The sequence below is a fragment of the Orcinus orca genome, chromosome 2, assembly GCF_937001465.1.
Source record: "Orcinus orca chromosome 2, mOrcOrc1.1, whole genome shotgun sequence".
Lineage (NCBI taxonomy): Eukaryota > Metazoa > Chordata > Mammalia > Artiodactyla > Delphinidae > Orcinus > Orcinus orca.
The window spans coordinates 27,097,745-27,113,313 of record NC_064560.1 but is presented as its reverse complement, the minus strand read 5'-3'; the positions used below and the strand labels follow the sequence as shown (position 1 = coordinate 27,113,313).

General features: G+C 41.3%; 2 long non-coding RNA genes across 2 annotated transcripts in view; one reads left to right on the top strand and one right to left on the bottom strand.

Moving 5' to 3' along the window:
- Nucleotides 1-8,429, top strand: part of LOC125963429 (uncharacterized) — a 162,177-nt gene extending 153,748 nt beyond the window's left edge. Inside the window, exon 3 of the long non-coding RNA XR_007475403.1 lies at nt 3,297-8,429. This is a non-coding gene — a long non-coding RNA (uncharacterized LOC125963429). The remainder of the gene's footprint in view (nt 1-3,296) is intronic.
- LOC117197391 (uncharacterized) overlaps nt 1-15,569 on the bottom strand; it is a 416,054-nt gene that overhangs the window by 212,952 nt on the left and 187,533 nt on the right. The window lies entirely within an intron of this gene.

The window sequence follows — 15,569 nt, the reverse complement described above, 5'->3', positions numbered from 1 at the left end:
CATTTTGCCATTTGCAACAACACAGATGGAGCTAGAGAGTATTATGCTTAGTGAAATAAGTCTGATAGAGAAAGACAAATACTCTTATGTTACCACTTATACGTGGAATCTCAAAAATAAAACAAGCAAGTATATATTAAAAAAACAGAAGCAAACTCACAGATATATAGAACAAACCAGTGGTTACCAGTGGGGAGAGGAAAGGGGGAGGGGCAAGATAGGGGTCGGGGGTTAAGAGACACAAACTATGATGTATAAAATAAATAAGCTACAAGGATATATTCTACAGTATAGGGAATATAGCCATTATGTTGCAATAACTTTAAATGGAGTATAATCTATAAAAATTTTGAATCACTATGTTGTACACCTGAAACTAATATAATATTATAAATCAACTGTATTGCAATTTTAAAAAAAGCAATAGATTTTCTTTTTAAAGGAGAGAAAGATGGATTTTCTGCATGTGGGCTTTGTTTGGTGCCTTATCTGCCTTCTCATTGCCATGGCTGGACCCAGGAAAACGTTGAGGCCACTTGTCATTTGGGGGCAGATGTGGTGGGTGATCACAAGTCACAGACAGAAGCGGGGCAAGAGGGAAGCTGGGAGGGCAGGAGCGCTCCCGGAACGGTAAAGCCTGCCAGAGGCCTGGCCACATCTGGTTCTTCCATGGAAGGGTGACACTTCTCTGCATCCATTCCACAGAAAAATTGTATTACTCAGAAAGGAAAGAGGCAGGATGACCAGGCAACATACTTCTCAGGAAACCACAGCCCAGCCTCAGCCAAAAGTGTACTATTCTTGTAAAGTGGCAAGAGCTTTCCCCACCCTGGGCAGCGTCCCACGTTATTCCATCTGGCGAAAACGAGAGGCAGCTGGGGGAAGTGGGGGGACGTGGAGACTCCAGGTGCAGCTGAGGCTGACCCGTGTACACTCAATGAACTCCGCCTCCCTCTCCTCCGGTTCAAGTGGGGACTGGAGGACGTGGTAAGGGATGTTAAAGTCCACCCCAGCTCTGAAATTCTGATGTGGTGTTCTCCAGGGAACCACGTGTTCCTGGAGAATTGGAAGGAATTCAGGAGCAGGCTGCCTTGGGAGAACTTACAGCCCCAGCCCCAGAGCCTCCACAGTGCAGCCGAGCCACACCCCGGGCCCAGCCTTGAGGAGAGCAGGACAGGAGCTAAAGCCTCCAGCCCAGAATGGTCACTTCTGCACACCCCCTAAAAATGTCATCTGCTAAAGACATTCAACACTTTAAAAACTCCATGAACTTTACTATTTCTAAAAATATCATGCCAGCTTCACAGCTAAATAAAACTCCCCTTCCAACGATGAGTCAAATGCATTTTGCATCAGTGACTCCACATACTTGAGAAACTAAGTTGTTTCTCCAATGGACTTATTTGTGGTGAAGTTATTTTTCCATATCATTGCTCCAGCAGAGCTCATTTCTAAGAAATTTCTAACTTCCCTGGAGTAAAATGAATGCTTCAAAGATTTTTTTTTACTCCATCATGACTTCTGAATCCTTTTCAAAGCTGGCTTTTTGCCTTTGAGATCAAACTTTGCTCTATCCAGTCTCAAATAACTTTCCTTTTTTTCTATCTCTACACAGTTCTTGTTAACCGATGCAAACTTTGAGTATCAGTGAAAGCCACGAGTCCCCTTTTTATCCTTTAAAACACTTCTAACATTTCTTTATCTCCCACCAACCATAAGTTGTTTTCAAAATGAGTCTGTCCTCCAATACCACAAAAACATTCTTGAGTTTATCATTATTATTAATTTCCTCCTGGCACTGTTAAGTCTCCCGGTGACTCCTGGGGCTCTGTTGGCTGACACGCGGCTTCCCCGTCTGACAGAGCAGAGTTGTTACCTGTTGGATGTTACATATGTGGCTTCTGTCATCTGAGCCTGGCATAATGCCATATGAAATAACTGTTAGCTTATAATATTTTGGGAATCTGCAGAGAGTTAATGCTGTTATTTAGATCCAAATTTGAAATGTCATGAAAAACACTAAAAATGAGAACATCAGAGGAAAAAAATAAGTATGAGAAGCTCTTTTCATTTTCAAAGGATTATTTAATAATTTAGTTCGCAGCTGGTCAAGTAACCAGGATCATTGTGACTTCACACCCATTAGAGAAACAGTTGGGGGCATAAATTATAAATGGAAACAAAAAAATTAATGATTTTCTTTCTCTTCTAGGACAATTTTTCCGGAAGACTGGGGTATAAGTAGGCGACGAATAAACGCATCATGACATTACACTAGCTTCACCCTTCATTCCTACAGCTCGAGATAACGAAAGGGAATCAAGGCAATTTCTAAAAAGCACATATATTCTAGGAAAATCTCTCTAGTAAAGTGTGACTAGTATGATGGTGTGTGTACATGTGAGCACTTCTGGGGTATTTCCATGCCTTTGGGGTGCCATAGGTTCCCCTTTAGAATTAGTAAGATGGGGATCTATCACCTCACATTGGGTATCCCGGTGGTTGGTTTTCCCATAGTTAAAAAGAAGTTATGAAACTAATACACTATTGTAAATCAACTATATTTCAATAAAAAGAAGCTACACCCTATTATTCCTGACACTGAGATCTTTCAAGTCCAAATGCAAATACACATTTAAAACCTATTTTTCTTTGCTTTCTTCACTTGAAAATTTTATTTCCATGAAATGTTCTGTTGGCTTTCTCTTTTTCCTTAGGTGTGCTATTTTTTTTTCTTTTTAACATGTGCAAGTGGATTTTCAGAAAAAGCCAGCACAATGGATGTTTTCCTTAATTTGCATTTTTGGTTTTTCTTTTCATACAGTATTTCTGTTGTTCTGAATACAAATGATTTTTTTTACATCTTTATTGGACTATAATTGCTTTACAATGGTGTGTTAGTTTCTGCTGTATAACAAAGTGAATCAGCTATACATATACATATATCCCCATATCTCCGTCCTCTTACATCTCCCTCCCACCCTCCCTATCCCCCCCTCTAAGTGGACACAAAGCACCGAGCTGATCTCCCTATGCTATGTGGCTGCTTCCCACTAGCTATCTATTTTACATTTGGTAGTGTATATATGTCCATGCCACTCTCTCACTTCGTCCCAGGTTACGCTTCCCACTCCCCATGTCCTCAAGTCCATTCTCTACATCTGTGTCTTTATTCCTGTCCTGCCCCTAGGATCTTCAGAGCTATTTTTTTTTTTTTTAGATTCCATATATATGTGTAGCATACAGTATTTGTTTTTCTCTTTCTGACTTACTTCACTCTGTATGACAGTCTCTAGGTCCATCCACCTCACTACAAATAACTCAATTTCATTTCTTTTTTATGGCTGAGTAACATTCCTTTGTATATATGTGCCACATCTTCTTTATCCATTCATCTGTCGATGGATGCTTAGGTTACTTCTGTGTCCTGGCTATTGTAAATAGAGCTGCAATGAACACTGTGGTACATGACTCTTTTTGAATTATGGTTTTCTCAGGGTATAGGCCCAGTAGTGGGATTGCTGGGTCGTACAGTAGTTCTGTTTTTAGTTTTTTAAGGAAACTCCATACTGTTCTCCATAGTGGCTGTATCAATTTACATTCCAACCAACAGGGCAGGAGGGTTCCCTTTTCTCCACACCCTCTCCAGCCTTTATTGTTGGTAGATTCTTTGATGATGGCCATTCTGACCAGTGTGAGGTATAATTCATTATAGTTTTGATTTGCATTTCTCTAATGATTAGTGATGTTGAGCATCCTTTCATGTGCTGGCTGGCAATCTGTATATCTTCTTTAGAGAAATGTCTATTTAGATCTTCTGCCCATTTTTGGATTGGGTTGTTTTTCTGATATTGAGCTGCATGAACTGCCTGTATATTTTGGAGATTAATCCTTTGTCAGTTGCTTCATTTGCAAATATTTTCTCCCATTCTGAGGGTTGTCTTTTCATCTTGTTTATGGTTTCCTTTGCTTTGAAAAAGCTTTTAACTTTCATTAGGTCCCATTTTTTTTATTTTTGTTTTTATTTGCATTTCTCCAGGAGGTGGGTCTAAAAGGATCTTTCTGCGATGTATGTCATAGAGTGTTCTATGTTGTCCTCTAAGAGTTTTATAGTGTCTGGCCTTACATTTAGGTCTTTAATCCATTTTGAGTTTATTTTTGTGTATGGTGTTAGGGAGTGTTCTAATTTCATACTTTTACATGTAGCTGTCCAGTTTTCCCAGCACCACTTATTGAAGAGGCTGTCTTTTCTCCATTGTATATTCTTGCCTCCTGTATCAAAGATAAGGTGACCATATGTGCGTGGGTTTATCTCTGGGCTTTCTATCCTGTTCCATTGATCTATATTTCTGTTTTTGTGCCAGTACCATATTGTCTTGATTACTGTAGCTATGTAGTATAGTCTACAGTCACGGACCCTGATTCTTCCAGCTCCATTTTTCTTTCTCAAGATTGCTTTGGCTACTCGGGGTCTTTTGTGTTTCCATACAAATTGTGAAATTTTTTGTTCTAGTTCTGTGAAAAGTGTCATTGGTAGTTTGATAGGGATTGCATTGAATCTGTAGATTGCTTTGGGTAGTAGAGTCATTTTCACAATGTTGATTCTTCCAAACCAAGAACATGGTATATCTCTCCAACTGTTTGTATCACCTTTAATTTCTTTCATCAGTGTCTTATAGTTTTCTGAATATAGGTCTTTGTCTCCTTGGGTAGGTTTATTCCTAGGTATTTTATTCTTTTTGTTGCAATGGTAAGTGGGAGTGTTTCCTTAATTTCCCTTTCAGATTTTTCATCATTAGTGTATAGGAATGCAAGAGATTTCTGTGCATTAATTTTATATCCTGCTACTTTACCAAATTCATTGATTAGCTCTAGTAGTTTTCTGGTAGCATCTTTGGGATTCTCTACATATATAATAACATGTCATCTACAAACAATGACAGTTTTACTTCTTCTTTTCCTTTTTGGATTCCTTTTATTTCTTTTTCTTCTCTGACTGCCGTGGCTAAAACTTCCAAAACTATGTTAAATAATAGTGGTGAGGGTGGGCGACCTTGTCTTGTCCCTGATCTTAGTGGAAATGATTTCAGTTTTTCACCATGGAGAACGATGTTGGCTGTGGGTTTGTCATATATGGCCTTTATTATGTTGAGGTAAGTTCCCTCTCTGTCCACTTTCTGGATGGTTTTTATCATAAATGGGTGTTGAATTTTAGCAAGAGCTTTTTCTGCATCTATTGAGATGATCATATGGTTTTTCTCCTTCAATTTATTAATATGGTTTATCACACTGACTGATTTGCATGTATTGAAGAATTCTTGCATTGCTGGGTGCTGCTGGATTCTGTTTGCTAGTATTTTGTTGAGGATTTTTGCATCTATGTTCATCAGTGATATTGGTCTCTAGTTTTCTCTTTTTGTGACATATTTGTCTGGTTTTGGTATCAGGGTAATGATGGCCTTGTAGAATGAGTTTGGGAAGTGTTCCTCCTTCTGCTGTATTTTGAAAGAGTTTGAGAAGGATAGGTGTTAGCTCTTCTCTAAATGTTTGATAGAATTCGCCTGTGAAGGCATCTGGTCCTGGGCTTTCGTTTGTTGGAAGATTTTTAATCACAGTTTCAATTTCAGTGCTTATGACTGATCTGTTTATATTTTCTATTTTTTCCTGGTTCAGTCTCGAGAGATTGTGCTTTTCTAAGAATTTGTCCATTTCTTCCAGGTTGTCCATTTTATTGGCATAGAGTTGCTTGTAGTAATCTCTCATGATCCTTTGTATTCTGCAGGGTCTGCTGTTACTTCTCCTTTTTCATTTCTAATTCTATTGATTTGAGTCTTCTCCCTTTTTTTCTTGATGAGTCTGCCTAATGGTTTATCAATTTTGTTAATCTTCTTAAAGAATCAGCTTTCAGTTTTATTGATCTTTGCTACTGTTTCCTTCATTTCTTTTTCATTTATTTCTGATCTGCTGATCTTTATGATTTCTTTCCTTCTGCTGACTTGGGGTTTTTTTGTTCTTCTTTCTCTAATTGTTTTAGGTGTATGGTTAGGTTGTTTATTTGAGATGTTTCTTGTTTCTTGAGGTAGGATTGTATTGCTATAAACTTCCCTCTTAGAACTGCTTTTGCTGCATCCCATAGGTTTTGGGTTGTTGTGTTTTCATTGTCAGTTGTTTCTAGGTATTTTTTGATTTTCTCTTTGATTTCTTCAGTGATCTCTTGGTTATTTAGTAGTTTATTGTTTAGCCTCCATGTGTTTGTATTTTTTACAGATTTTTTTCCTGTAATTGATATCTCATCTCATAGCGTTGGGGTTGGAAAAGATACTTGATACAATTTCCATTTTCTTAAATTTACCAAGGCTTGATTTGTTACCCAAGATATGATCTATCCTGGAGAATGTTCCATCAGCACTTGAGAAGAAAGTGTATTCTGTTGTTTTTGGATGGAATGTCCTGTAACTATCAATTAAGTCCATCTTGTTAAATGTGTCATTTAAAGCTTGTGTTTCCTTATTTATTTTCATTTTGGATGATCTGTCCATTGGTGAAAGTGGGGTGTTAAAGTCCCCTACTATGATTGTGTTACTGTCCATTTCCCCTTTTATGGCTGTTAGCATTTGTCTTATGTATTGAGGTGCTCCTATGCTGGGTGCTTAAATATTTACAATTGTTATATCTTCTTCTTGGATTGATCCCTTGATCTTTATTTAGTGCCCTTCTTTGTCTATTGTAATAGTCTTTCTTTTAAAGTCTATTTTGTCTGATATAAGAATTGCTACTCCAGCTTTCTTTTGATTTCCATTTGCATGGAATATCTTTTTCCATCCCCTCACTTTCAGTCTGTATGCGTCCCTAGGTCTGATGTGGGTCTCTTGTAGACAGCATATATATGGATCTTGTTTTTGTATCCATTCAACCAGTCTATGTCTTTGCTTGGAGTGTTTAATCCATTTACATTTAAGGTAGTTATCGATATGTGTGTTCCTATTACCAGTGTCTTAATTGTTTTGGGTTTGTTATTGTAGGTCTTTTCCTTCTCTTGTGTTTCTTGCCTAGAGAAGTTCCTTTAGCATTTGTTTTAAAGCTGATTTGGTGGTGCTGAATTCTCTCAGCTTTTGCTTGTCTCTAAAGGTTTTAATTTCTCCATCAAATCTGAATGAGATCCTTGCTGGGTAGAGTAATCTTGGTTGTAGGTTTTTCTCTTTCATCACTTTAAATATGTCCTGCCACTCTCTTCTGGTTTGCAGAGTTTCTGCTGAAACATCAGCTGTTAACCTTATGGGGATTCCCTTGTGTGTTATTTGTTGTTTTTCCCTTGCTGCTTTTAATATTTTTTCTTTGTATTTAATTTTTAATAGTTTAATTAATATGTGTCTTGGCATGTTTCTCCTTGGATTTTTCCTGTATGGAACTCTGTGTGCTTTCTGGACTTGATTGACTATTTCCTTTCCCATATTAGGGAACTTTTCAACTATAATCTCTTCAAACATTTTCTCAGTCCCTTTCTTTTCCTCTTCTTCTTCTGGGACCCCTATAATTCGAAGTGTTGGTGCATTTAATGTTGTCCAGAGGTCTCTGAGACTGTCCTCTATTCTTTTCATTCTTTTTTCTTTATTCTGCTCTGCAGTAGTTATTTCCACTAGTTTATCTTCCAGGTCACTTATCTGTTCTTCTGCCTCATTTATTCTGCTATTGATTCCTTCTAGAGAATTTTTAACTTCATTTATTGTGTTGTTCATCATTGTTTGTTTGCTCTTTAGTTCTTCTAAGTCCTTGTCAAACGTTTCTTGTATTCTCTCCATTCTATTTCCAAGATTTTGATCATCTTTACTATCATTACTCTGAATTCTTTTTTCAGGTAGACTGCCTATTTGCTCTTCATTTGTTTGGTCTGGTGGGTTTTTACCTTGCTCTTTCATCTGCTGTGTGTGTCTCTGTCTTCTCATTTTGCTTAACTTACTATGTTTGGGGTCTCCTTTTCATAGGCTGCAGGTTTGTACTTCCCACTGTTTTCAGTGTCTGCCCACAGTGGCTAAGGTTGGTTCAGTGCGTTGTGTAGGCTTCCTGGTGGAAGGGACTAGTGCCTGTGTTCTGGTGGATGAGGCTGTATCTTGTCTTTCTGGTGGGCAGGACCGTGTCCGGTGGTGTGTTTTGGGGTGTCTGTGGCCTTATTATGATTTCAGGCAGTCTCTCTGCTGATGGGTGGAGTTGTGTTCCTGTCTTGCTACTTGTTTGGCATAGGGGGTCCAGCACTGTAGCTTGCTTGTCGTTGAGTGGAGCTGGGTCTTATCATTGAAATAGAGAGAGCTTTTGCTGTTTGATATTATGTGGGGCCGGGAGGTCTCTGGTGGACCAATGCCCTGAACTCGGGTCTCCCACCTCAGAGGCACAGGCCTGATACCCGGCGGGAGCACCAAGACTCTGTCAGCTACCCGGCCAGAAGAAAAGAGAGGGAAAAAAAAGAAAGAAAGAAAAATAAAATAAAATTTATTTTAAAAAAATTATTAAAAATAAAAAAGGAATTTAAAAAAAAGGAAAGAGAGTAACGAAACCAAAAACAAATCCACCGATGATAACAAGCGCTAAAAACTATACTAAAGGGCTTCCCTGGTGGCGCAGTGGTTGGGAGTCCGCCTGCCGATGCAGGGGACGCGGGTTCGTGCCCCGGTCCGGGAGGATCCCACATGCCGCGGAGCGGCTGGGCCCGTGAGCCATGGCCGCTGAGCCTGCGCGTCCGGAGCCTGTGCTCCACAGCAGGGGAGGCCACGGCGGTGAGAGGCCCGCGTACAGCAAAAAAAAAAAAAAAAAAAAAAAAAAACTATACTAAAAAAAAAAACCCCAAAAAACTGGACAGACAGAGCCCTAGGACAAATGGTAAAAGCAAAGTTATACAGACAAAATCACACAAAAAAGCATACACATACACACTCACAAAGGGAGAAAAAGGAAAAATATATATATATATTAAAAAAAAAGGAAAGAGAGCAACCAAATCAATAAACAAATCTACCAATGATAATAAGCTCTGAATACTAAACTAAGATAACATAAAACCAGAAACAAATTAGATGCAGAAAGCAAACCCCAGTCTACAGTTGATCCCAAAGGCCACCAAGTCAATTTTGGAATGATTCGTTTTCTATTCAGGTATTCCACAGATGCAGGGTACATCAATTTGATTGTGGAGATTTCATCTGCTGCTCCTGAGGCTGCATGGACAGATTTCCCTTTCTCTTCTTTGTTCGCACAGCTTCTGGGGTTCAGCTTTGAATTTGGCCCTGCCTCTGCGTGTAGGTTGCCTGAGGGCATCTGTTCCCCACCCAGACAGGACAGCGTTAAAGTAGCAGCAGATTTGGGGGTTCTGGCTCACTCAGGCCAGGGGGAGGGAGGGGTATGGAATGCAGGGCGAGCCTGCAGCGGCAGAGGCCAGTGTGACGTTGCAACAGCCTGAGGCGTGCCGTGTGTTCTCCTGGGGAAGTTGTCCCTGGATCACGGGGCCCTGGCAGTGGTGGGCTGCACAGGCTCCTGGAAGGGGAGGTGTGGATAGTGACCTGTGCTTGCACACAGTATTCTTGGTGGCTGCAGCAGCAGCCTTTGCCTCTCATGACAGTCTCTGGTGTCTACACTGATAGCCGCGGCTTGCGCCTGTCTCTGGAGCTCATTTAGGCGGTGCTCTGAATCCCCTCTCCTCATACACCCTGAAACAATGGTCTCTTGCCTCTTAGGCAGTTCCAGACATTTTCTCGGACTCCCTCGTGGCTAGCTGTGGCGCACTAGCCCCTTCAGGCTGTGTTCACGCAACCAACCCCAGTCCTCTCCCTGGGATCCGACCTCCGAAGCCCGAAGCCTCAGCTCCCAGCCCCCACCCACCCTGGCGGGTGAGCAGACAAGCCTCTCAGGCTGGTGAGAGCTGGTCAGCACCCTTCCTCTGTGCTGGAATCTCTCCGCTTTTCCCTTTGCTCCCCTGTTGCTGTGCTCTCTGCTGTGGCTCCAAAGCCTCCCACCCCCACCCACTGTCTCCACCAGTGAAGGGGCTTCCTAGTGTGTGGAAGCTTTTCCTCCTTTACAGCTCCCTCCCAGGGGCTCAGGTCCCATCCCTATTCTTTTGTCTCTGTTTTTTCTTTTTTCTTTTGCCCTACCCAGGTACGTGGTGAGTTTTTTGCCTCTTGTGAAGCCTGAGATCTTCTGCCAGCGTTCAGTAGGTGTTCTGTAGGAGCTGTTTCACATGTAGATGTATTTTTGATCTATTTGTGGGTTGGAAGGTGATCTCCATGTCTTACTCCTCCACCATCTTGAAGCTCTACAAATGATTTCTTCACCACATTTTGTGATCCAACTGATACACTGAATTAGTACATTCTATCTATTTGTAGGCAGCTATAGGGAAAGACAGTAAGGAAGACATGTGAGTGATAGACTAGAGATTTTTCCCAAAGGAGAGCCAGAGCCAGCACCACACCTAAGCAGAACAGAAGCCGTAAGTGAAAATGACTGACATCTACTAGTAATTAATACAATGCTCACAGAAATCAGTTAACCAAATTTTAAATGATGACAATTTCTAAGCAGTGACCCACAAACTAATGGTATGTGACCATCCAATATCAGCTAATCCTCATAATGAAAACAAATGGGATAAGAACAGAGGAGCAGAAATAACCCCAAGGCAATGGGAAGAGTAGAAAGATATTCCTTAGCCAGTCATAGATCCAGGTTCAAATTTATTGCTTTGCTCACTAATCCTCTCCACATATTTCCTGCTGAAATTTTATCAGCTCTTAGACACTTTCTAACTTGCTTCTCTCTATGGATTCCAAGATAGCAGTAGGTTAAAAATAACCAACTGTTACAGTTGAGTGATTAAAAACATCATCATCACAAGCTACTCTTCCTAGATCTAATTCCAAGTTTTTCATGGAAGTTAATACAGACCCAAATTCTCTGGCCATAAGAGGTCAAGCAGCAGATTCTAGAGTTTCTGGCACTCCTGGGTTGTGCGGAGGCCTCTCCCCTGCTCCTTTCTGTGACTGGCCCTCCAGGTCTTGCACTGTTAAGGCCTATCAACAGGAAGGTATCCACACTCTCCCCCTCTGATTCCCTTCCACATTCAGACAGAGGGAGGCTCAGCAGAGCCCTGAGACATATGTTCAAATGTTCAAGAACACCAGAAGCAGGGGACACAACAGAAATCATAGCTACGTACTTAGCTGGGGTCCTGTGACATGTGAATTTGGTGTGGAGACATGTTTTTGTTGGAGATCGTTTCACTGGCTTGGTTACTGTACATTATTCATTACCAGGACTTGGTGTTGCAGCTTCTCCCTCACAAAAAAATGACTGAGCAGACACTCAGAAAAGCCAGTGTTTGTCCAAGATGTCATCAGCTTTCAGTTTTAATGATGTTTTAAGAACCTATTTACCCTAACAAGATTGTTTTAAACTTAGTCACATCTGGTTTAGTATGCTGCTGTAATTTTACCAGGCTCCCATCCGAACATAAATCTTACTTGTCACACGTTCTCTTTCCTGCTGTCTGATTCCAGAGAATTCTTCTCAAGTCCAGTGTGTGAGGCCAGACACGGCCATCCCACCGAGACTTCCATGCACCTCGTGCACTCATGGAAGAGAATGTGGTAAATCTGAGCTCCATCCCAAAAGGCCATACAGCCCTTTAGGCCACTGTGGACAACAAGATGGTCAGTCAAGAGGAGAGTGGAGGATGTTGTATAGAAGTGTCAGAAGCAGAAGGGCCAGGTTCATTAATTCCATGATTAACTCTCTCAGGTCTCAAAGTTGTCACTCGAGAGATTATCACTCTTTTCTTAATCAGCTGATATTATGTATTAGTGACAAAGACGTTTGAATTCAATTAATGTTCAGGCTGTATGACAACTGTAAAATTAGTTTACTTTCTCAACAAGAGTTTGATGCATTTACCAATACTTATGTGTCATGTAAACACAGCTCTTCTTTTGACTTTCCAGCAAATCCTATTGCCTGGGGATAGGATTTGAGAAGCTGTTCACAAAGTTACTCATTTTCAGTCTGGAGAGACATAAAGCTCACTGCTTCCAAAATGCTGGGGCACTTTGATGGCTAAAAGTTCTCTATTACAATGAGTATCTGCTTCCAAGTAGCTTCCACCCCTTAGTTCTAGACCTTCCCTTTGGTGATTTTACTACCGAACTCAGGTTTGGCTGCTTGCAGCTTGAAAGCCAATATTCGAGAGACAAGTATTGGTAGGAAAGAAAAGGTTGCTTTATTCAGGAGGCCAGCAACCTGGGGAGAAGGTGAACTCATGTCCCAAAGAACCACCTCTCTGCTGTCGATCAAGGGGCAAAAGCTTTTAAAGGGAAGTTTCAGGGGTGTGTGGGGGAAGGGAGCTATGTTCAGAGCAGCACAGTCAGCTCCAGCAATCATCTTGAAATTGGTCCTGCAGTGGTCTGATAAGCATCATCTTGATTGTTTTAAGTACAGTTAACCTTTGGTTCCAGGGTCAATTTGTTCCCATTTCCTTGAGGTTAGTTCTTGGAACTGTGTAAGAGGGAGCAGCTTATGTCATGGCTACAGTCTGCTTATCATGGAGTTAACTTTTTCCACCTGATGGAGGTTTCAGTATTGGCAAAACAGCTCAAAGGATATGCCTCAGAATATTATCTATAGCCCTTGAGGAGGAATTAAAGGGCCTTGACTTTGTTTATGGTTAAATTATCATCATTTTGTCTTGCTTGACTGTTCTTTCTTTCTGCACTTTCTCACTTCTCTGATTGAATTTATTCTTTGACTAAAGTTTTTCTACAGACAAGAGGCAGGTGAAAGACAAAGGGGTTCTGTCCTGGGAAGGCCCCATAGGGTCTTGCTTGGTTAAAATTTAAAGTAGACACTTCTTCCATCTGGCATCCCTTAAAATATTTGAAGAGCACCACTAGCTTCCGCTCTATGTCTGTTCATGTTCATGTGACACACCCTCTGGCCCTCAATGTATTAGTTGCACAAAACTGTTTCTAGACCCTTCACCTGAATAGATAGTGGTTGGTTGATAGCTGCTACTGGGCACCCAGGATACACAAGATACAATGCTTCCTGCAACTGAAGGCACATTCCTGCACTTACGAAGTTTATACTCCTTCATTCATATATAAGAATCGCAGTTGCAAACATGGTGACCAAGAGGTGGGAAACAGCTGCAACTTTCCATCTCTTCTAAGGGCCTGGTCACAGCGTTGACTCTTGTTTGAGGCAACATCAGCCTCAGGCTTTTTGGTTTTGTTAAATTCTGTAACTACAGACCTCTCTCACTTTGTCCTTTGAACTCAGACAGGAGAGCAGGCAGCTATCTGTCCCAAATGTATAAACTGCCTGCAGTTTCTTTTCCTCTAACACCCTCAGGGTGGCTGCTGTTGTCCCCTCTGCTTAATTACTTCCTCATAGTGAGAGAGAAATCTGCTTTCCAGGGACAGGGATGGTGTGTGGATGCATGTACACACATTTTCTAAAGCTATTCAGATTTTCATTTGGACAATTTCTTTCTCAAATATTTCTGGGTCCATTACATCTCATAATTATGAAACAAAACAACAATGCTCTTTCCCAATCCGTATCAGCTCTGTTTGCATCCATCTTTTCTCAGTTTAATTTTGATTATTTATCCATGCATAGTATGTACCACTGTGAAAAAAATAACTTCCTCTTTTGCAGAAGCTTAAGGTAGGTAAGTCTTGATGTACATTGGTAAGCTATTCTAATTCTTGCTATCGCTGTATGCACTATCAACGCTTTTAATATTCACTCCTCTTGGAAACCGGCATGATTGATCTTGTGAAGATCTAAGTAAATCTTGGATTTACTACTGGAATAAATTGATGCACATCTTTTTAAGGATACTTATAATACTATTAATGCTTTCATAATAGTAGCAACTCATTTGCAATGTCAAAGATGTGCAATTTATTTGCATCAGGAGGTTTAAAATTCTGGTTGGGGAAGTGTTGCCCTTGGTTATTTCCAGTAGAATTTCAATTGTTGTATAGAAAAAAGACCCATGATCTAATTCTGTACAAAATAGTGATTTGCTTATTTGTGCTCTGAGAATTAAAAGGAAACTTCATACATTACAACAGTGAGTCAATTATTCAGCACTCTGTGAATTACACTGGCCATTCTTCCTATTAAACAGAAGTAAATATTGAAAGGAGACGGTCTCTAGCCATGTCCACATTGGCCAGTCGATGTTGGCTCTCCTTCTCAGTGGACATATTGTTTTACTGTTCTGTTGAGGTTTGACTGGGCCCCAGAATAACCACTGAAGCAGGCACTCTGGGAACCCTCTGGGTGACTGGTCTTCAGGATCTCTAAGTGCTTCTCACCAATTGCTAGCACCCAACCCCACCCAGTGTGGCACCTGCCACACCTTTAGGTCTTGCTCAGTAGTATGCGGTAATCACAGTCCTCCACAGCAGAGCTTTGAAGCTGGGACAGTACCTGCTGTTTGCAAAAGCGCTGGTTACCCCCTGGCTGAGCATCCTTGCCTGACTGATATCCTCTCACCATCAACATTTTCGGCAACCGGCTCACGAACTCCTCCTGCCACTGGAAGCATGCTGCATGCCTACAACCTCACCTGCATTCCTGTTTTGTTCAGCTGATCTTCTTGGAGACATTTCTCAGAGGCATTTATTTCCTTTACTTACAGAGGGATTTGGGTTCCCTGGGTCACCTTGACAGGACTCTGCTCCATCCCTCTTTTTCCCTGCTCTCTGAGACTTCCCTTCTCATTCCTGAAGGCCGGTTCAGAGAGGAAACCCTTTACTGGCTATGAACAGACTTCACAATGGAAGCAGATGGAAGAGCACATCCCTAGACAGTTAAGTAAAAGCGAGGGAGGGAGAACAGCAACAGGCCTTAGTTGTTAAGGTCCAGCCTCAGTTAGGACCTGGGACGTTCTGGGTGATGACGCTGGCCTGCTTCCACTGATGGACATTTCACACTCCAGACAGAAGGACATGAAAGATTTAAAAAGACATATGTAGGGCTTCCCTGGTGGCGCAGTGGTTGAGAGTCCACCTGCCAATGCAGGGGACACAGATTCGTGCCCCAGTCCAGGAAGATCCCACATGCCGCGGAGCGGCTGGGCCCGTGAGCCATGGCCGCTAAGCCCACGTGTCTGGAGCCTGTGCTCCGCAACAGGAGAGGCCACAACAGTGAGAGGCCTGCGTAGCTAAAAAAAAAAAAAAAAAAAAAAAAAGACATATGTATATCACTGGTCAAGGATGAGATAACACCAATGGCCATGCCTAAGGAGCTCTCAAAATGTACCCATTCGAATGTTTCTCCAACTGGATATGGTCCAGTTATAAGTGAGTTATACTTTGCAGAGCCTAGCTTCCCTTTGCAAAGACTCAGACAAATCCACCTAGCCCAACAGTCACATTTATTGTGGTGGGATGTTCTGAAATTTTAATATGCAGCCTTATAAATTAAAGCTGCAAAATGTTTACTTTCTTTTTAAGTCTGAAGACTTATTAACCACACAATCGAAAGTAAAAACTCTGTCTTTTGCTGTTCCTGGAGGT